Genomic DNA, 22240 nt, shown 5'->3' with positions numbered 1-22240 from the left:
GTGCCAGAGTCCTGCCCGTCTGCGCCCGTCCGCGCTAAGGCCGTGCGGGGCGCAGCGGGTAAGTGGATTGCGACAGGCAAGACATCTCTACGTGCGCCGCTATGCTTACATACTCCAGAGAGTGTTTATGCTCTATCGGCCAGGCTATTCATCGGTGCAGGTTCCCTCCTGTTCACCCTCTTTGCGGCCCGTTCCATTACCCTTGTGATGGATGGGTGCTTGACCTCCCGGGGTCTATCCTTCGGAAGGGCACGCCAGCTGCTCCCCGTGTTAAGGGCTTGCCACCCTTTTTGCGGGTATTGAATTTGAATGTCAGATCGGTGTCGAAACACCATCAAGACATCTATGATCTAATCGAGGATGAAGCCCCCGATGTTTTTGCCATTACAGAAACCTGGCTTCAGGATACGGATGCAGCTATTATCAATCTAGCTTGCCCCCCTGATTATTCCATGTACACCCTAAATAGATCATCGAGAGGTGGGGGAAAAGCCCTTATAGTCAGGTCCTGTTTTGCCTGCGTGTGGAGCGGCCTCAACATCGCCGGTTGTGAAAGCGCCTCTTTTAAGATCTCAGTCAGCCCCCAGTTTACGCTCTCTGGGATGGTTGTCTACCGCCCTCCGGGTAGCGATGTGGTGTTCAGAAACTCATTCCCCGATGCCGTCAGCACATTAGCTATGGGTTGCACTAATTATTCCATCTTGGGTGATCTGAACCTACATTTCGATACTCCAACTGACCCGACGGTACGCAGCATCCTGGCTGACTTAGAGGCTCTTCAGCTCTCCCAGCAGGTATCTCAGCCCACTCATGTAGGGGGACATATTTTGGACCCCTTTTTTACCAATCTGGTTGAGACTAAGGTTATATCCATCTCCCCGCTAGGGTGGACAGATCATTTTCTGGCGACCATCCAATGCCCTTTACATGTGATCCCCTCCTTCCCTTCGGTCAGAAGGGTATCCAGGAGACACTGGAATAAACTTAGGCTGGATGATCATAACCGTCTCCTAGCGGTAGAGCCGCTGGGCCCACTGAATGATGTGGAAGCGGGCTACGACCATTTTTGCACTTGGATTTCCAGGGCCTTGGACTCTCTGATTCCCATTGTCTCGAGTAAAATTAGCACCAGAGAGTCTAGTCCCTGGTATGACAGTGCTCTACGTGCCTTGAAGAGAACCTGTAGACAGACGGAAAGAGCGTGGCGGAAGTCTTATGAGGCTGATTTGAAAGCCGCATATGTTGCCTCCGTCAAGATCTACCACCGGGCCATCTGTCGGGCCCGTGCGGCATTTTATGCCGCTGAATTCCGTAACAAAAACAACAAGTGATGGACTGAATGTGGATCAATGTCACACACTCCCCCAGTCAAAAGATCTGGGCCCAAATCCATCGTTTTTTTGCACTCCACACCACCCTGGGTTAGACAATAATTGAATTCCGTAACAGCTTAAACCCGCCAAAGACCATATTCAAGGCCGTGAAAGATCTCTTGGCGAAGCGGACTTCCTCTGTGGATTTGGGGTCTACCTCCCATTGTGAGTCCCTGGCCTCTTACTTTTTGGGAAAGGTCCAGGCTATTTACCGGGCCTTCCCTAGTACAGGGACTGACCTGGGAGTTTCAGATGGGGCTTCAAGCCACCTTACCTTGCATTCTTTTCCCCCCCTACTTCCGGAGGGGTTTGACAAACTTGCGTCGAAGGTCAAATCTGGCTCTCCGTTGGATCCAGTAAGACCTGCTCTTTTTAGAGATCAGGCCTTCTTGGGACTTTCTGCTGTATGTTCCTTAGTCAACCTCTCACTGGATTCAGGTGTGGTTCCAACGAAATGGAAGCAGGCGGTGGTTTCCCCAATCATCAAAAAGCCCACCTTGGACCCCTCGAAGCCCGAAAGTTACCGCCCGATTTCACTGTTACCCTGGCCGGCGAAGATAACGGAGGCTCATGTCAATCTGGCCCTGTCAGAACATCTTGTCCGGACTAATGCCCTTGACCCCACGCAGAATGGCTTCCGTGCTGGGCACAGCACGGAGACCGCCCTCCTCGTGATGGTAGAGCATCTACGAGCGGGGTTGGATGCTGGTCAGACGGCGGCGCTGATACTATTAGATCTCAGCGCCGCCTTTGACACGGTCTCCCACAGCATCCTATTGCACCGGCTCGAGGAGTTTGGCGTCGGGGGCCAGGCTCTGCAGTGGTTCCGCTCCTTCCTCGACAGTCGTTCCTTCTGTGTGGCCATCCCTCCCTTCAAGTCCAATTTCCAGCCGCTGGCCATGGGGGTTCCGCAGGGATCCTCGCTGAGTCCCACGTTATTCAATCTGTACGTGAGACCGCTGGCTGAGGTCGCTAGGCAGTGGGGCCTGACCTTGGTCTCATATGCCGACGACACGCAGCTGGCGGTTACTCTCAGCGGTGATGCGGAACAAGATGCCCCCAGGTTCCAGAATGGACTGAAGGCGGTAGCCAGCTGGTTGACAGGGAACTGCCTCCAGCTTAATGCCACCAAGACAGAGGTTATGATTGTCGGAGAGAGAGTGGAATTATGGGGTGATCAATGGTGGCCGGCAGAGTTGGGACCAACTCCAACTCCGGTATCGGAATTGAAAAATCTGGGAGTTTGGCTGGATGCTGGTCTTACCTTTGTGGGACACACTAAGAAAACAGCAGCGTGCTGCTTTGGCCTCCTTAGGAGTTTAAGACCTGTACTTAATTTTTTTGATGCCCCAACCAGGCAGCTGGTAATCCAGGCCACTGTCATCTCTCGCCTGGATTATGCCAGCTCTCTCCTGGTGGGGGCTAACCTGACAGAAATTACCCGCTTACAACGGGTACAAAATGCTGCGGCTAGAGGGATTGTTGGCCTGCCCAGATTTTGTCCTGTGTCAAATGTCCTCCGCTCCCTGCACTGGCTTCCAGTGAGGAAGCGAATCCATTTTAAGGTCCTTTGTTTGACCTTTAAAATTCTGAAAGGTATTGGCCCCCAAATCATGTCTAGCCTCCTGTCCTTTTACGTACCTACACGCACCCTCCGTTCTCAAGGCCAGGCTCTTGCTGTGGTCTCTAGATTCAGGCTCTGCCGGGCGGGTGGACGCTCTTTTAGTGTTAAAGCTGCAACCATCTGGAATTCCCTTCCGGCTGAAATCCGCCTGCTGGAGGACCTTATGCTTTTCCGGAAAGCTATTAAAACTTTCTTGTTTTAGTCTGTCTTCCTAGTGGTCTTCCCTGTTTAGTTCCTGTTATGTTATGTCCTACCTTGTCACTGCGCCAGGACGCTCCTTCGCTGGAGCAGCTGTGCGTATAACAAATATCGATAACATAACATAACATAACATGTATTTTCAAGTAAAGACCCAATGGAAGAAAAGATGGGTCGACCTGGAGGCTTACTGTCATTGATATGCAATTCTGACAATAGGAATAAAAAAGGGATTCTGGGATTATTGTACTTAAGAAAGAGGTATTCCTCCCATTCAAGGAGGCCTATGTCTCTCCAATCAGCCAACAATTCATAGTAGGTCACATCAGCCTCATGACTTCATTCTTGTTTGACAGTGTGTAGCAGGAACATCTGTAAGTTGCCTTCTACCCTCTGCTAGGTACATATGTTTAGATAATAAAATCACATTGCTTCCCTTGTCTGACTGTTGTATTACTACATTAGTGTCAGATTGTAAACTTTCTAGGGCCAAAAAGTGTTGAGAGGTGAGATTCTTTGCCACCACTTTCTGGGAAAGTTTGCATCTAAAACTTGTAAGTTCCTTTGTGACACCTTTTCTGAGCAGTAAAAGCAACTGTTAAATGTAGGGAAGTGGTACGAAGCAGATGTAGAATGTAGGAGTCTTTAACAAGGATGATGGGATATAGCTCACGTACTATACACCCGGAGTGGAAGAACACAACACCAGTTCAAGAATTTGTTTGCAATTCCACATTTGCAATATGAACAGCATGAAGTTCAAGAGGCATCAATAACACTTACACTTACCATATTTTACAGGACCCCAAATACTGCCTAAGAGTACCTTTCTAGGCCGAGGCCTGTGCACTAGAGGCAGACTCTCTACAACGTGGCTACAAGGACAGAGAAAGCTCATCAGGTTTTAAGACCACTGGCATGTACTTTCCTAGGCAATTCAAACATTTCAAAACAGAGGCCAAGTGGTCCTGTGGGTGTGGTAGGGATTGAGTTTTAATGTGCGGCAATTCACATTTAATACAAAATTACTTATAACTTGCTTCCATTCAGATTTTATTTTTTCATAGCTAATGTCCCTTCTTCTTAAAAAATAACTCTCTTCTCAGCTCCTACAATTGATACATTACTGTGTGTGTGTGTCATAGGTACTTCTAAGATCTATCCTCTCCTTCCACCCTTCTATATCACACATGCTTTGTTGCAATCATTTCCACGCATTGGAAACAGAATTAAATAGTACAGCTTCAAACCAGAAAGTTCATGTTGCCATATTGTACCCTAGCATGACTCTGTGATCTGGGTAGTGGCGTTCTGATGTTCTGTGTACTGATGTTCTGCCCATCGAGATGTTGCTCAAGGGGGTCATTACTGACTGCCATGGATGCACCACCCTCAACAAGCAGAGCTTGAAAATGTTCAATTGAATGCTGAGTCACACCACCAACAGCACAAAGGGAACACACGTGCAGCAGGGCAGTTACAAGACAAGCCATAACTTGAAAAGGAGAGGCTAGCTCCAGGAGTGAAGTGCAGCTGTGAATATTTTGGATGCCATAAGGGCTAGACAGGCAGCATTGCATGAAATTAAAGGCAAACAAGTGGACTATGGTTGAAAATCATTAGGGCAAATCATCCCTACATCCAAATCAAAGTTAAGCAGGTTCAAATGTGGATCTTCATGGTAAGTACCAGTGTCATCAAGTGTGGCTAAAGTGTGAAGTAATTCCACACCACCTCTGCTGAGATTGCTGAGAGTAGGAGTATGGGTGATGATGATTGTGATCTCCCCCTTGGGTTTTGTGTGAAACCATTTCTTAAGTTTCAGCTTCCTAGTGAAGTGAAATAAATCTATTCCACTTTGCACATAGTTTGTCAGTTGATGGACAAAAAGACAAGCCTAAAGAGAGTAATTCCCCTTCTTCTTCAGACAATGTGCATTCAGAAAGATTAACCACAATCATGATGCCTTTTGTCTGCCGTTTGTCAACATTCCCATATGGCCTTGTTCACATTTCTTTGCCCTCTTCCAGGCTTGTTTGTTCCTATTTTTCCTCTGAAGTCTCTGCCCTTCCTCTTTGAAAGCTTTTTTCCGGCACCACCACTGTCCTGCCCTGATTTAGGAGTTGAAACTCCTATAAATAGTTTTTTTAACAGTGATAGTAGTCGCTCTGTAGTTATAAATAGGATTCCCAAAGAAGTGAATTACTCTGATTTATGATTGCTAATAACTTTGTCACTATTTGAGGAATTTCCTCAAATCGTTGCAGACGTTTTCTTTTTTCTACATTGGCTGATGAAGCAAAGTTTCATGGTGATTAGTTAAGGGGGTGCAAAGAAAAAGGGAGGGTCCCAAAGCTCATTTTTCGGCCAATGCATTTTGCCGTAGACTTTTTAAGTAGATGTAGTGCCAAAATGGCTGAACAGATTTACAAGAAATTTGGCAGGAATATAGATTATTGCATTTATCTGAACTTGTTCACTTATTTTTATGTAATAAAGGAGAAAAACTTAGTGATATATTGGGCCGCATTTATGCTGCGGAACCTTCACAACATAATGTGGTACATGGCAGTGATGAAATACAATAGTATTGGTTAATCAAAGCCCATTCAAAATAAAAAGGCAGCCATATTGTTTAGACAACACTTTGTCTTTTTTCTGTGGTTTACAATGAAATATAGCGTATTACTCTTTTTGTAATCTATAGGAAGAAATGTGGCAGTTTAGCAGAGTGTAGAGTTTGGGAAAAGTATTTTTATTGATTACTATGTTTTTTAAAACTTTACAATTTACTGCAATACTTTCTTGAAATGATCTGGAATGTACTGCGGTACTTATTAAAAACGAAAAAAAAAATTTAGATGACAAAATAAAATTAACATAATATGAGGTGACTCTTAAAAGAGCCTTTTTTATCAACATAATGATATATGTTTCTCATGTCAAGTTTTTATGTTTGGAAGAAAATATGGTTTCCATATGTTGAAAAATGTACAGAGTCAGGATGAAACAGTGCTGCATTTATATTGTAATGGAAAATGGAAGACATTTAATGATCGCAAATGAATGCTGACTCTGCCTTGTTCACATGTCTTCAAGTCTTTTCAAACTTAGCCGCATACACAGTAGAACACTTTCACTTTTGTCTCTGACAAATGTTTGGGGATACAAAATTTGTGTCCAAAAACATAGACATTAAGATGGGAAATGTCTCCTTTGTCTCAAGTTCCAATCTAACTCCAGTTAATTGCCCAATATCAGAGCCACCAAAGGATAACCATTAAGCGGGAATGGTCACATTTACTAACAGGGGTAAGTAGAGGGAGTAACTGATTCCATTTCAAACCTCTCTCATCAATCCAAATAAGTTATTCTCCTTTCAAACCAAAATCATTTTCAACACCTACTTTCTTAGCCTGCTGTCAGGTCCAAAAAATTAAACTGTGCCCAACAATCCAAACCAAAACCATCTTGCAAAGACACTAACATACAGGAATAAGGTTCACAGAGGCAGACAAACAAATATATAATGAGTTAGATGACTGGTCAAACAGAAATGACATCATACCAAGAACTTTATTTTGAAAGGAGGAAAATTATTGGGTTGAATACTATTTTGGCTAAAAATGTAGCTCAATAATGCCAAAAACTATATGGAGGTAAGAAAATAAACCTTAGTCACAATTTTGTGATTTATTTCTTAGGTATTTAGTACAAAAATGCCATCATATTTAAAGAACACAAGGGAGGTATTGAACCTTATAAAGGATACGACGTTCAATACAAATAGCACATTTTTGATTGGACTAGACAGATACACCCCAGACGGAGACATTGAGGGTAATACAAAATATCCTTTTTTTTATTAAGAAAACTGGGAATACCAAACCCCTAGGTCCTTCACTCTGTGTCCTGTGGAAATGGTACTCACAAGGAACTTCTTTCAGTACAATGATACTCTATACTTACAATCCCATGGAACTTCCAGGAGGAGTTCATTAGCGCCCAGTCTGGCATGTTTATATGTTTCCGACTTTGAAAAAGAGCATATGTATTCCTCTGCAAACTCATTTTCAAACTATATCGGTGTTTGGCATTGTTTTATTGACGTTCAACAAAGAGAGGACTGGGCTGTTCCTAGGGTATAGGTGTAGGTCAAAGTGAGTGGATATTGAAGGGTGGTTAAATGGTAACCATCCAGTGGGTAGCTATTTTGTTGGATATAGTGGCCTCACACACCCTTGCAGGTGTCATGCTTCATCATGGGCGAATGCTCCTCGTTGGGTGGGCGGTGCAATACCCAACCCAAAAGAGGTGCTCTTTGGCAGAGATCTTTTTCCAACTGCCCATGGGTGAAGTATGGGTGAGGGGCCAGAGGTGGTAGTAGACGGAAAGTGAAAATAAAATAACGCAGGAGTACCAGAAGGAACTTTATTCTGATGGTCCCATGCGTTAACTAAAAACAATAGTTAGTCTGGGAGTTCTGGAGAGCGATGTATTCCGTACTCAAGACTATACTACAGGGTGGAGGTAATGGTCGACATGTTTCTCGCGTTGGGTAAGGTCACCAGCGATTCATCAGGACCTTTAGCGTTGCTGTCTACAGTGTTTCTGATCTATCTAAGTATCAGTATTCACATCAACAGTATGGAAAGTACCTGCTTATACATTGTTCCATGCCTAGAGGTCAATGGTAAAATGTACCAGCAGTGCCTGGCGGGATGGACATCGGTGAGTCAAGCCTCTGTAGCTAAGGTTGTATCTCCTGTGTCTGTGTAGGAACGCCTACCCTTCTCCACCAGGACCGGATAGTCACTATCAAAAGCTAAGACAGATTCAGTCTCATGGACTCTACCCCCGGTTACAGGACATTAAGCACGTGGATCATGCAAAGCATGTCCACTTACTGCAAATACGACATCTGCAGATTTGGATCTGGAAATCCCTGGCAATAGACAAGTCATACCACGTGTAATTCAGAGAATGTCATTTATGTGATTAAATGCCAGTGTGGGTATTTATATGTATGGATGACAACGAGAAGAGTAAATATAAGAATCCTTGAACATATGAGGAATGTGAGGTGCAAAAAAACACAATTAGAAAACTAACCTCATGCTTTTTAGAAAATAAACACTCTGAAAAGGATCTAAATTGTACAATGATTGATAAACCATACATCCTAAATACAATCAGAGATGTGAAGACTGTTTTGTTCCAACGAGAACGAAGATGGGTCCATAGGCTACAGAGTAGTGAAAAAGGTCTGACTGATGTTATTCCATGGCACCACCTGAAGTGTAGGGAGAGGTGTGGCGCCGCGGCCAGGGCGACTGACGCTGGAATCTGGGGATCACGGTTCGATCCCCGGCTCTGGCGGCAGATTAGCCCAGCACCATGTGACTCTGGGAAATAGCTCGCTTAATCTTCCCGACGGCCCCCAGCGCCTAGAGACCCTTACGGGTGATTGTGCGCTTTACAAATGTTGATTATTATTATTATTATTATTATTACTTGTTAAATAATCAATAATAAAAAAATTTACTCTGATTATATATTCAACCAAATTCTTTCCCGTTCAGCCTAGAACAACCATACATGCAATATGAAACTATACAATCATGAATATCTAGAAGGACAGATGGTATTCAGAAAGTATCAAGCCCCTTGATAGTTGACAATTAAAACATTTGTAGTCACAACTACAGTAAGGGCTTAGGTGTTTAGCCGAGATTGCCAATAGTCCCAATATGGCTGACAAAGGGACTTACCCAGAAATTATGTTTCCAATCTTGAAGCTGCGTGTTACTCAGAAAGGAAATCACATGGTTTCTATGAACAACAGGATGACGTTAAAATGGTGTCTCCGCATTCGGAAAACACAGGCGGAGGGCGCAGAGTGGTTAGTGCAGAGACTTTGCACCTTGACAACGTAAGTAACATTTCGCCCAGCACCGCAAGGAGATACCGTTGGGCTTTTCGGTGATCTGAGTCCGATCACTGGAAACGTCCTGACGGAAGCCTCCCGCCTCAGTAAGAAGGTATTTACTAAGAAGGCATTTACTTATAATGCAAAGCAAAAAAGGTGTTTTTTTTGAAGATTTTTTAAAAATCCCACATGTAATTTAGAATTGAATGTTTACATAGGAGCAGAGTTACAGTCTGACACATTCATTGAGAAGGCACATGTCAGGAAATGTGTGGGCTGAGTGGATCTGAATAATTACTCCTGAGAAAATAGGCTAAGTATGAAAGAAGGCAATCAGTGAATTAATGACATTTTAGGTTACCTGCCGACATACTGTCAAGAACGGAGTAATTGTATATCTTTATGACATAATGCATTGGACATTTCGTACTTGCCATAATTTTTAATTACATCTAGACAGTGACTACAGGGGTAACATTCCCACTCACACCCTATGTTTGGAAAGTAAAAAATGAGACTCGGGTAAGAAAAGGCATACTATGAGTATATATTTTTAAGTAAGGCATGTGTGTGTCACATTTCACAGTTTTGGGCGTCCCTTCAATGTAGAGGCAACGTAAGAAGTCGCAATGTAAAATAAACTGAGGGAGGAATTTATGTTAACAATTGGACATTTTCTATTTTTATTCCTGGAGGTATTACCAGGGAGTATGTCTACAAAGGGCAAGTATAGCCTAAAAGTAATCCCTAGCACACAGTTATTAACTGGAGGGGATTAGAATAAAAGGGATCTGTATCCTGAGGAAGGCCATTGACCTAGTTGGGCACTTGTTGAAGGCTGAAACATGTCAGCACACGCAGACAGGGTAATGGGGACTTTGCTTCTGTAACGTACCCTATTTATTTGTAATCCTGCCAAGGGGGGCCCAGAATAAGAAAGGTATGCGGTGCTCCTTACAGAGTTTTAACTATTCTTTCTGCATTGGAGATCCCTCAAAAAACGTTTAAAAAAACATGCGCTTCACACTGTACCAAACAACAAGATTATATTCAGACGATCCACTCTTACGACAAATGGTTCTTATATTTTTATACAATTATATGAAAGTGAAATTTTCATCACTTGTTATGCTGTTTCCCATGTTATACGAACTAGAACTGACTTTACAAATATAATAGAAGAGGATTTGGTTAAAATGAAAAAGATGAAAATCTAGAATATAACTTAATCAACAATATGACATGTCAACAAGGGACAAATTAATATTAGTTTCAAAGACTTGAAGAATTGAAATTTATGCTCATTAATTTAGGACCACCTAATGGGTTTAGTAGTTTAATCTGTGCTGAGCACAGATCATAAGATTTGTATCAATTTCTTTTTGAAGCTAATCCTAATATTGTCAATCAATCAATCAGGGACCTGCAAAGTGCAAATACTCACGTGTGAGGGTCTCAAGGCACTGGGGGAGGGGCTGAGTCAGCAATTCAGTTGAAGAGCCAGGTATTGAGATCGTTCCCAAATTGTGGCAGCGGAAGTGAGTACCTGAGGTACCGAAGTACAGAATTCCAGATTCTCACAGCAAAGTAGCAGAAGGATCTTCCTCCGGCCATGGTCTTGCGGATCCGTGTGACAGTGGTCATGGCAAGTTGGGCAGAGTAGAGATGTCTGGTTGGGGTGTAGCAGGAGAGGTGGTGGATGAGGTATGCAGGACTAGCGCTCTGGAGGGCTTTGTAGGCATGCGTGAGAAGTTTAAAGGTGACTCTCTTGTTGACAGGTAGCCAGTGAAGGTCTCTCAGGTGGCTGGTGATGTGGTTGCGGTGTAGAATGTTCAGGATTAGTCTAGCGGAGTGGTTCTGGATGGTCTGCAGTTTCCTTTGGAGTTTCTGGGTGGTGCTGGCATAGAGTGCGTTGCTGCAGTCGAGTATGCTGCTGATGAGTGCATGGGTAACCATTTTCCTAAACTCAATAGGGATCCATTTGAAGATCCTACAAAGGAGATGGAGCGTGTAGAGGCAGGCAGAAATTATGACGTTGATTTGGCGGCTCATTAAGAGCAAGGAGTCCAGTATGATGTGTGGTCCGTGGGTGTGGGGGGATTCCGTGCACTGTGGGCCGCCAAGAGTCATCCCAGGTGGAGGGGAGGAGCCCAGGATGAGGACTTTGGTCTTGTCTGAGTTTAGCTTGAGGCAGCTGTCCTTCATCCAGGTGGCGACTGCATTCATCTCGTCAGGGAAATTGCTCTTGGCAGCAGTGAGGTCGTCTGTGAGGGAGAGAATCAGCTGGGTGTCATCCGCGTAGGAGACAATGTTGAGATTGTGGCTTCTGACAATGGCTGCAAGCGGGGTCATGTGGGGGGTTCGGAGAGTATCCCTGAGGCACTCCACAGCTGATCTCTGTGGGTTCTGATTTGAAGGGTGGAAGTCTGACTTTCTGCGTTCAGCCAGTGTGGAAGGAGCTGACCATTTGAGGGCTTTGTCGTGGATGCCGGTGCCCTGGAGTCTTGCACATAGGGTGTGTGGGAGAAGGAGTATAAGGCAGCCCAGAGGTCCAGGTGGATGAGGTCTTCTGGGAAGGTTGCGGATTTGATGGAGCAGTTGATGGTGTGGCAGAGTTTGGGAGCGATGGAGGTGCCAGCTCTGTTGAAGATGTGGAGGGCAGGGATAGGAGGGGGCTCCAGAGAGGATGCTCCTCATGATCCTATGGGTGTTGTCAGATGTGAGGGTTGTCTAGTTGGTCAGGGTCTACTGTGGGCTGCATCCATTGGGTGCGATGGTTGCAAGTGTGGTAGGTAGGTCTTGGAACATTAGCTGCAAATCACCCGCAGAATTATATTCTGGAGCAAATTTCAATCTATGCTTTACTTCTTAACCAAATAACAATAAAGGGTGTGGCTCTAATCAGTAAGGCTGAGCCCTTTCAACCAGGAAAACAAACCAAATGCCAGTACTGATACACAATTCTCACCACTTAGAAACTGGCACAGTTTCAAAGAATGCATGCGACCATGAGCTAATCAATAGCTTTTATTTTCATAGCACCTGTTCTTTTAACCTTCTTTATTTGCAAAAGAACACAATAATAATTAATCAACCCAAGACAATTGATATGAAATCACCACGACTAAAAAAAAAACATTTGTTTTATATATAAAAAACAAAAGAGAATTTACAATCACACTTCGTTACACTCACAAAATTCATTCATTCCTTTTTATTTTTTTTAAATTTAATTTCCACAACATCAATTATGAAAGACAGATCCAGACAGTGAGTCAAAAATATGCAGATTACAAACAAAAACTGATGCCGTTAATACAAAGAATAAATAAAAGAAAAGGGTTAACCCCAAATAGCTAATTGCCAATCAGAGATGATAATCATAAATCAGATATAAATATCATGCCTCCGTAAAATCATGTATTCATATGAGCGCCAAACAGTTCCCAGATATTTAATCCTAATTTACGTTTCGTCACCCCCTTTACTGAATATAAGCTAAATTCTAGGTTGGCTAAACGATACATTTTCACCCTCCAGACTTCGAACCTAGGTGGTTCAGGGCATAACCAGTCCCCGGCTATACACAAACGTGCTACCGTCATGGCAACAAACAAAAACAATCAGTATTTATACAAACCCCCCCCCTCTTGTGACTAGTCACCCCATCCCCAGGAGCATTAAGGCTGGAGTGATATTAAACGTAATCCATAGAATACTAGATAAAAAGTTTTCCATACCCTGTATAAACATATCCATTTAACACAGCTAAAAAAAACATGTTCCATGTCAGCGTTATCTCCCCCACAACAAAAACATTTACCGTCATAGCAGTCACCCCACTTTTGCATACGTGCTAGGGTATAATACAATCTAAATACAGTTTAAAAAAAATGTACTTTTAAATTTGCTGACAGAAAGCTTCCTTTGATATTGCGATTGCCTCATGAGTTGAAATATCAAGTTCAGTGTCACCCAATGTCAAATACCATTGTAGGTTGTGCTTCTCCAAATCATCCTTTTTACATGAGGTCAAGATTTTATACAACACTCCAATTTTATTCTGGGATTTAATAGCCTCAATCCAGGGATTAGAGATCAGTTTTATTTCCTTTTTAACAAGAAATCCCGTATTTGGAGAAACTTAAAAAACTGTAACTGTGGTACATTATATACCTTTACCAGATCTCAATACTGTTTAATAAGTCCCCCCTCCCCATACAGATCTCCTAACTGACATATTCCTTTATCTTGCCAACCCCTTGTGGTTCTATCACTAAACATAATTGCTGGGAGCAATTTCATCGCATTCATGGGAGTATAATAGGAAAGAGTTCCTAGGTCAATTAATTTACGTATTTTCCTCTATGTATTTATCGCTGCATCCACAATCTTAAACTTTGTTCTCTTATAATAGCTCCCTTCAATTTCTCGGAATAAACTGCGATTAGCTTCTATTCCTAAGACTAAGTAAAAAATGGAACAGGTTGTTATTATGTCGGTCTTATCTGCTCCGCATAATAATACAGCCATTTTTTGTAAAAAAAAAAACATAATAATATAAAACAAAACCAGGTACTGCTAACCCACCCCTTGAAATTGGGAGTGACATAAATATCATGGCTTTACGAGGTTTCCCCGGGGCCCATAAAAATTTGGTACAAAGTGACTGAAGCTTCTGCAATTGAGATGGCGTAATTTCTAAAGGTATTGCTCTAAATAAATATAATACCCGAGGTAATATATTCATTTTTTAAATATTCGCACGTCCAATCAACGTGAAATGCACCCTCCCCCATCTCTCCAAAGAATCCGCAATATTGCTGCATAAAGGTCCCCAATTAGCATCGACCAGTGTATTCATTGAAGCCCTAATCTTCACACCCAGATAAGTGGCTTCAGTCACAACTCTTGGGTCATTAAATGGTGCAGTGTCAGTGCAAACAAGTTGCCTCTTGGTAACATTCAACTTGTACCCCGACATCTGCCCGACTTTCCCAGCCTGCCGTTCAATCTCCAATAATGCAGTTGCCGGGTCTTCAGATGTAATCGCAATATCATCCGCATACGCGAATACTGTATAGGGAATATTGCGTACCACAAAAGGATTAATTAAGGGACTTCTGGAAAGCACTTCTATAAAAGGGTTAATATATAAAAGTGAAAAGTAAAGGGGAACAGGGGCACCCCTGTCTCGTACCTCGGGTAATCCGTACTATTTCTGACATAAATCCCATTGTCCCTATTCTCGCTACAGGTGAGGTATAAGAGACTTGCAGTGCAGTCATAAAATGTTTCCGAAATCTCACACTTTCCATTAGTGTCCATAAATACTGCCATTCAACGCGATCAAATGCTTTTTCTGCGTCTAGCAGAATCAGCCCTAATTTTCGCCTCTCTACCTCCGCTATATCAAACAAGGTAATTACTTTATTGATGTGTGATACCGTCCCCCGACCTGGTATAAAGCCATGCTGATCTTGAGATACCAGGGAAGATATTACTTTGGAAAGACGATTAGCTGAAATTTTTGAATATATTTTCCCATCACAATTTAGGAGTGAGATAGGACGGTATGAGACCGGTAATACTGCATCCTTGCCCTTTTTACTAAAAACTACGATTGTCGCTTCATCCCATGACTTTGGGGAGCAGCAGTAACGCGAGAGAGATTCAACAGGTGACAAAATCTTACCTGCTTAGGAGACTCAGGGGCAGGAGTATTACAGCGGACCCACGCCCAGCCGGACAGCGTCTTCGCCGACCGCCACCACCAGACACGCCATAGCCGTAGCCGCCCCGGGACTCCAAATCCCGGCAGCCCTAGCGTTCCCTGACGCAGGACCAAGGCGTCAGGAGGGGCGCACAAAAGAGCAAGCCCTCGGTGGAGCGGGGGGAGCAGCAGTAACGCGAGAGAGATTCAACAGGTGACAAAATCTTACCTGCTTAGGAGACTCAGGGGCAGGAGTATTACAGCGGACCCACGCCCAGCCGGACAGCGTCTTCGCCGACCGCCACCACCAGACACGCCATAGCCGCCCCGGGACTCCAAATCCCGGCAGCCCTAGCGGCGGCGCGATCCCTGACGCAGGACCAAGGCGTCAGGAGGGGCGCACAAAAGAGCAAGCCCCCAGCGTCGCGGGACGCGAGCGGGACGCCCGGGGCTAAGCCCGGGCAAAGGGCGGGCCCTCTGTGGCCCTCAGAGGCACGAAAAGGCCAGGCTAGGCCACCCCCCTGACACCTACCGTACGGAGACTATAAGGTACTGTTACCAGTTCGATATCTTTGCATATAATACTGTATTGATGACATTGGCCTGCCATTTCGCCGCCGCTGATTGATATTCATACCACATCTTACAGTTAATATATATTGAACTCATTTGAGCATAGTTCTGATAGACTGTCCAGCTTCAGCCTCAGACAACCTCCATTAGTCTGCAGTAAACATGGGGAAAAAACTGGTACGTGCCCCCACTGAGACACTGAATACCTTAGACTCTTATCTAGTACAAGTGGTCAGTAACATTAACAACAAGAGAAGGCAATCCCTTGGCTTGAGCCAATCACCTATTCTGTCTCCAGAAAGCCCTTCCACAAGTGTACTAAGCACAGCGACATCTGAAACACTGCTAGAAAATCCCCCGATAAACCCAGCAGATTCCATTTCTCAAGATAATGGTATTGAGGCTGATGACTCTGACCCACTAATAGATCTAATAGACTTATCAGATAATACCACCGCTGATTCAAACCACCAGATAGCCGCTACGGACGAAGTCCTGCCACCCCTACAGCCTGCTATACGGGCTGTTAGAGCATGTAGAAAATTCCCAGCAAAGCGGGGGGGGAAACAACTAGGTAGGAAAAAGCCCGCCACCCCACCCCCAAGACAGGAAGGGATACATGCAGAGCTCGACATTGATGTAGAGTCAAGACGCATTATTGACGACGACCTATTTAATAGGATTCAAGACATGATAGACATTAAAATCAGGACTATAATTAAACCCCTGATCGGGAAACTGGATAAATTAACATCTGAGGTCAAAAAGTTGGGCGGGGTACCCAGCAAGTTGGCTGACGAGGTAGAGAATTTATCCTCCCTTGTTACAAATCTAGCAGTCACGGACGTGGAGGTTACCCCAACCGAAAGCAATCCACAGTCCACCCAACAAGGGCTGCTGCCACCGCTACCATCTCCATCACTACCTGCACCTGGACAGGATGCAGAAGTCGGAGACTCCCACGTCAGCACAACTGCCGCTACAGCGGAATCACATCAAGAGGATGTTTCAGCCCAATTCATTTTGGAAGCCTCACCAGTAGTACTGGTACTGGCAAATGTCCCTGTTCTATCACAAGATAAAATAGAGTCCAATCAGGGTCTGAAAGATAAAGCGTTACATTGGCTCACTAACAACATGCACATGGCACACCAAGGGTTCGATAAACTGGCAGGGGACATCGTCATGACCAGGAGGGTATCTTGGATTGGAAGTAAGCCAAAAAAGTTTAAAGGGGACTGTGTTATTCTAAACTTTGCTAATGCGGATGTTCTCCCAGACATTTTGAGTAACGTTTTCCCACCCCAACGTCGCAGTGGTTCTATAATTCCCCTTACCCTCAAGTTTTTCTATAATGAGACTCAGCTTGCCACCTTACTCAATATCCCCAGATATAAAAGATATACTAACACCAGCAGCTGGGGAGGGGGCACCAGACCTCGATATTCTAATGACTGTTTTCAGCCCATAGCAAACCGGGAGCCAGGGAGACTTAATTATCCGAATGAGCTAAACATCAGGCCTGCCCCGGCACATGAGCCAAGAACAAATGGTTGGGGTCCTGGTCTCCTGGGTTACGATCATAGTGCTCGGGGCAACAGGCCCACACACTGGCTGAGAAACGACCAGTTTTCGACACGCCCAAACACTCCACAACCTATGTGGAACTCAGCCCTATATGGACAGGGTCAGGTAGCTACTCCCTTTGAGTGGGGTTTTGGTACAGGAAATAGGTTTGGTCCTTTATCTGATCTAAATACCTGTGATTGACTTGAAGTAGGAGTCGACCAAGAAAGGGAGGCGCTGAATAACCCAATATTAAAAAGTGGTGGACATAATATTGTCGAACACTTTAGTGATCCTACTCCCAATGAAGCACCAGAGTCTCAAGTGTCGACAAATCTCGACCATTTACCGATTTTATTTCGAACAGAGGCTTGTGCTAAATCGAGCACGATTGGTGAGGATACACAGAGCCTCCCTCAAGTGGAATCTAGCAAGGGATCATTAACGCAACAAATAGCTGAAGGGGACTCAGAGGCCGTAAACAAACCAAGGGCACCCACTGACTCTTGCAAGATCATAAGCTGGAACGTAGCAGGTTTAAATGCAAAACGTCAGGATCATGCTTGGTTGAGCTTTGTCTCAAACCATCACATCATCGCCCTGCAAGAAACTTGGGACACATCCAACAATCTTTGGTGGGATGGGTTTACCAGCTTCACTAAACCTGCAGTCCCTAGCAGAGTGGGTAGAGCTAAAGGTGGCTTGGTTATTTTGTTTTCCTTGGATTTAAAAGGAAGTTATAGGCAGATCAGTACTGATTCTGATAACATCTTAATGGTTGAAAGGGTGATTAATAAAACTAGCAGGACCTTATATGTCAACTTTTATAATTCTGGGAACAGCGATTATAGAGGTCGCAATATCGCCAACCTGGACAGTATTTTAAACACAGTATCTCAGAATATCAAGTTAGCTTTTGAGTTTATTTTATTAGGCGATTTTAACATTCATTTATGTAACCTAGCCTGCAAGGGAAGAAGTGATAATGAGGTCGACGACGCGGCCTTACAGGGACCTCACTACGAACATTCCGCAGAGGGGCAGGAGCTTGAAGAACTACTCGCTAACTATGACCTATACGAACCTGACTGTGGCCCGAGAATGCCAACTTTTACTGGCACCCAACATGGAACAGTGATCGATTACATTTTTGTCTCACCAGGCATTCTAAATCGGACCACGGTCTATCGTACAGTTTTAACACACTATAGCGACCATAACCCCGTACTACTTGAAGTGGCCTGGGGAGCTCAGATGGGGGCACCGCCAAAAACTGCAAAACTTGCACATCCCCTGAGGACCACTGATCAAGATAGACGAGTGAAGTGGGCTAAAGTGATCCCGGAAAACTTTTATGGAAAATGCTTCCCTAAAATTAAAGATCAGGTAGAGCTCTGTAAAAAACCGGGCATCCAAGGGAAAAAAATAGTAGCAGCTTATGAGGCAATATGCGACCAGGTCTCAAAGGATCTTCTAGCCAAACCCATCCAGGGAGCCCCAGGACACAAGCGATGGTTCGACTCCGCATGCTCGAAAGCCCATAGAGAACTGCTGGCAGCCCTAAAAAATGTTCCTAGGGTCAAAGATGATATCTCGAGACTAAGGAAAACTCATAAGGCAGCCATAAAGAATCGCAAAGACACCATCAAACGCGAAACATGGGATAATCTCCTTTCAGCGGCAGTGCTGAAGGACAGCAGGAGATTTTGGGAGATCATCAAACAGCCCCTATTTTCTGATGATAAAAATGCACCCATGGACTGCGTGATTACAGATGAAAAATGGCTGTCTTTTTTCAAAAACGTCTACGGGGGTGACGATGATGGAATCAAAAAGGTCCCACTGCCCAACGCAGTTGAACATCCTATCATCTTTAATCCCCAAGAAGTGGAAAAAGCTCTTTTGGCAACCACCAAACATAAGGCACCCGGTCCCGATGGAGTCCCTGCTGACTTTTTTATGTATTCACCTAAACTGTGGGCGGAGGTTATGTCAAATGTGTTTAATGCAGTTAATGGCAATTCAGCCCCCGCCTCGTGGGCCATATCCACCATCGTCCCTATTTTTAAAAACAAAGGTCAGCGGGACGATCCCGCGTTTTATAGGCCGATATCCCTTTTGGACTCAACCATAAAAATCCTGGGCAGAGTACTCTTATCCAGATTGAGGAAGAATGTTGAGGGTTGTGGTGGGCTGTCCGAACTGCAATATGGCTTCAGAGAGAGGAAAGGTACCATTGAACAATGTATCAATCTGCATTTACTCATCTCTAAATACACGGTGGCCAAGGAGGGTTCCGTGTTTCTCGCATTTATGGACCTCTCCTCGGCTTTCGACCTGGTCAACAGGTCAAAACTATGGTTGATCCTGTTGGAGATGGGCATCGACGAAGCTTTGGTCGCGTTCATGGCCACTTTGCATCAGGAGCTTTTTGCAGCCGTCCGAGTGTCAAATAATGGCAGATGTACCCCACTGTTTAAATCTTTAAAGGGGGTACGGCAAGGTTGTATTTTAGCCCCCTCGCTTTTTACCATCTACATTAATGGTCTGGGGGCACACCTGCGAGGCCAGGAAGCGGACGTCCCGCGTGCAGGAGATGTCCAAATTCCGGCACTCCTGTATGCGGACGACGCTGTGTTGATCGCTCGTACTGGCGTTGGTCTCCAGCTCCTTCTGGACGCCTTCGGTTCTTTCATGGGTAATTTGGACCTCAAGGTTAATGTCTCTAAGTCACAGACGATGGTAATGGGGCGTGAGTGTACTAAAAAAAGACATAAATCATTCTTTTGCAGAGGGGTCCCTGTCTCTAAGGTAACCTGGCGGTATCGTTATCTCAACAAGCATTTTCAGCTGTATTTGTGTATTTGACTGACCCTCGCAGCCTAGAAGCGCTTTGCTCACGCAGCGCCGCACTATTCTATTTAATTAATTAATTGCTAGCGCGACCTTGCTGAGGCTGGCTGAATTAATTTTGGTACACTGAGGCTTGTGTGTTTTCTTGCAATTGTCCTGCACACTCGGCGCTGTAGTGAATTTGCTGCCCCTGGCTCCATTAGCCTTTGACCCTCCATTTTGTTGTTTGTTTTCCCCTGGTCCGCCCCTCCTCCCGCCACCGCCTCCCAGCTGCTGCCCCTCCCACCCACGATCTCTACCCTTCCTCTCCCCCGAGCAGATTGTGACCGCCTGGACCTTCTTCCAGATCGGTCGCTCCCCCACGCTCCAGCTGAACTGCAGCTGCCTCGCTCTGTCTCCTGGCGGTATCGTTATCTCAACAAGCATTTTCAGCTGTATTTGTGTATTTGACTGACCCTCGCAGCCTAGAAGCGCTTTGCTCGCGCAGCGCCGCACTATTCTATTTAATTAATTAATTGCTAGCGCGACCTTGCTGAGGCTGGCTGAATTAATTTTGGTACACTGAGGCTTGTGTGTTTTCTTGCAATTGTCCTGCACACTCGGCGCTGTAGTGAATTTGCTGCCCCTGGCTCCATTAGCCTTTGACCCTCCATTTTGTTGTTTGTTTTCCCCTGGTCCGCCCCTCCTCCCGCCACCGCCTCCCAGCTGCTGCCCCTCCCACGCTCCGCCCCCTCCACCATCCATTTATGAGCAAAATCCCAACGCGCAGCGTCCACGCGCAGCGATCGCGCCCCATCCGCGCCGAAGGTGCGCCAAAGGTAAGCCCGTCTACGCCCGTCCGCGCCTGGACCGCGCCCAGCGCCAGACCCCCTGGTCCTCGTGAAGTCCACCCCTCCCGCATTACTTACGATGCCACCACCCTCCTAGCCCTCAACCCCGGCCGATCCCTCACCTGCGTCCAAGCTGCTCCTGGCCACACCCATGGACCCTTTTCCTGCAACTCCTGCAAGTTCGACGCCACCAAGAACTACTCCTCATCTACGAACACACAACAGATATCCGACCCCAACCACCTACAATGCATCCTGCTCAACACCCGATCGGTCCACAGGCACGCCATTGACCTCTGGAATCTACTCGACACCATCTCTCCGGACGTCGCCTTCCTAACAGAAACATGGATGAACGCCACTTCTGCCCCAGACATCACCATTGCCATCCCGAAAGACTATAAGATCATTCGCAAGGACCGCACCGGCCACACAGGAGGAGGCATCGCTATCGTCCACAAGAAATCCATCCGCATCTCAACCAGCTCAGACATCAATCTCGCCAACTCTGAACACCTTCACTTCCAGATCCACATCAACCCCAAGACCACACTCAGAGGCACCCTCCTTTACAGGCCACCAGGACCCCGCGCACAATTTAGTGAAGACATCACGGACTTCATCACTCCACACGCGCTCCCCTCCGAGGACTACATCCTTTTGGGAGACCTCAACTTTCACCTTGAAAAGAACAACGACCGCAACACCTCCACCCTTTTGGACAACCTCGCAAACCTCGGACTTAAACAACTTGTCACTACCTCCACCCACATCGCAGGTCACACACTCGACCCTATCTTCACCTCCAGCAAACATGTTTCCTTCAGCCACACCACAGCTCTCCTTTGGACTGACCACAGCTGCGTTCACTTCACCTACAACAAGCCCACATCCAACAACCACCCCCAACCCACTCTGCAAAGAAACTGGAACAAAATCACCATCGACCAGATCTCCTCATCGCTTCTTCTAAAGCCCCCGCCCATTCCTCAAACCCAGACCAAGCAGCCACCAACCTCACCCAATGGTTATCCAACAGCGCCGACATCCTAGCACCACTGAAAAAACGACAAATCAAACTAGGCAGCAAGAAGGCCTCCTGGTTCAACGATGACCTTAAGAAATCCAAGAAACTCTGTCGCTCCCTCGAAAAGGCCTGGAAAAAAGACCCAACCACCAGCACCAAGGACACCTTCAAAAACGCCACCCGCATACACCACCAACTAATCCGAAATGCCAAGAAAGCAGCCTTCAAGGACCGTCTAGATAACAACGCCCACAACAGCAAGGAATTATTCAACATCGTCAAGGAATTTACCAACCCCTCAGCCAACTCCAACGACATCACCCCCTCCCAAGCCCTCTGCGACTCCCTAGCCTCGTTCTTCCACAACAAAATCGCAGACATCCACAACAGCTTCGACAACCAACCCGGAGACCAACCCTCCCAATCCCCTGCAGGAACCCCACCCCCCCTGAACATCCTCAATGACTGGAAGCCAATCTCCACTGAGGACACCATCCGTCTGATGAACTCTATCCACTCAGGATCCCCCACTGACCCTTGCCCCCACCACATCT

The sequence above is a fragment of the Lissotriton helveticus genome, chromosome 4_1 (genome assembly GCF_964261635.1).
Source record: "Lissotriton helveticus chromosome 4_1, aLisHel1.1, whole genome shotgun sequence".
In the NCBI taxonomy this organism is placed as follows: Eukaryota; Metazoa; Chordata; class Amphibia; order Caudata; family Salamandridae; genus Lissotriton; species Lissotriton helveticus.
This window is presented reverse-complemented; position numbering follows the sequence as displayed.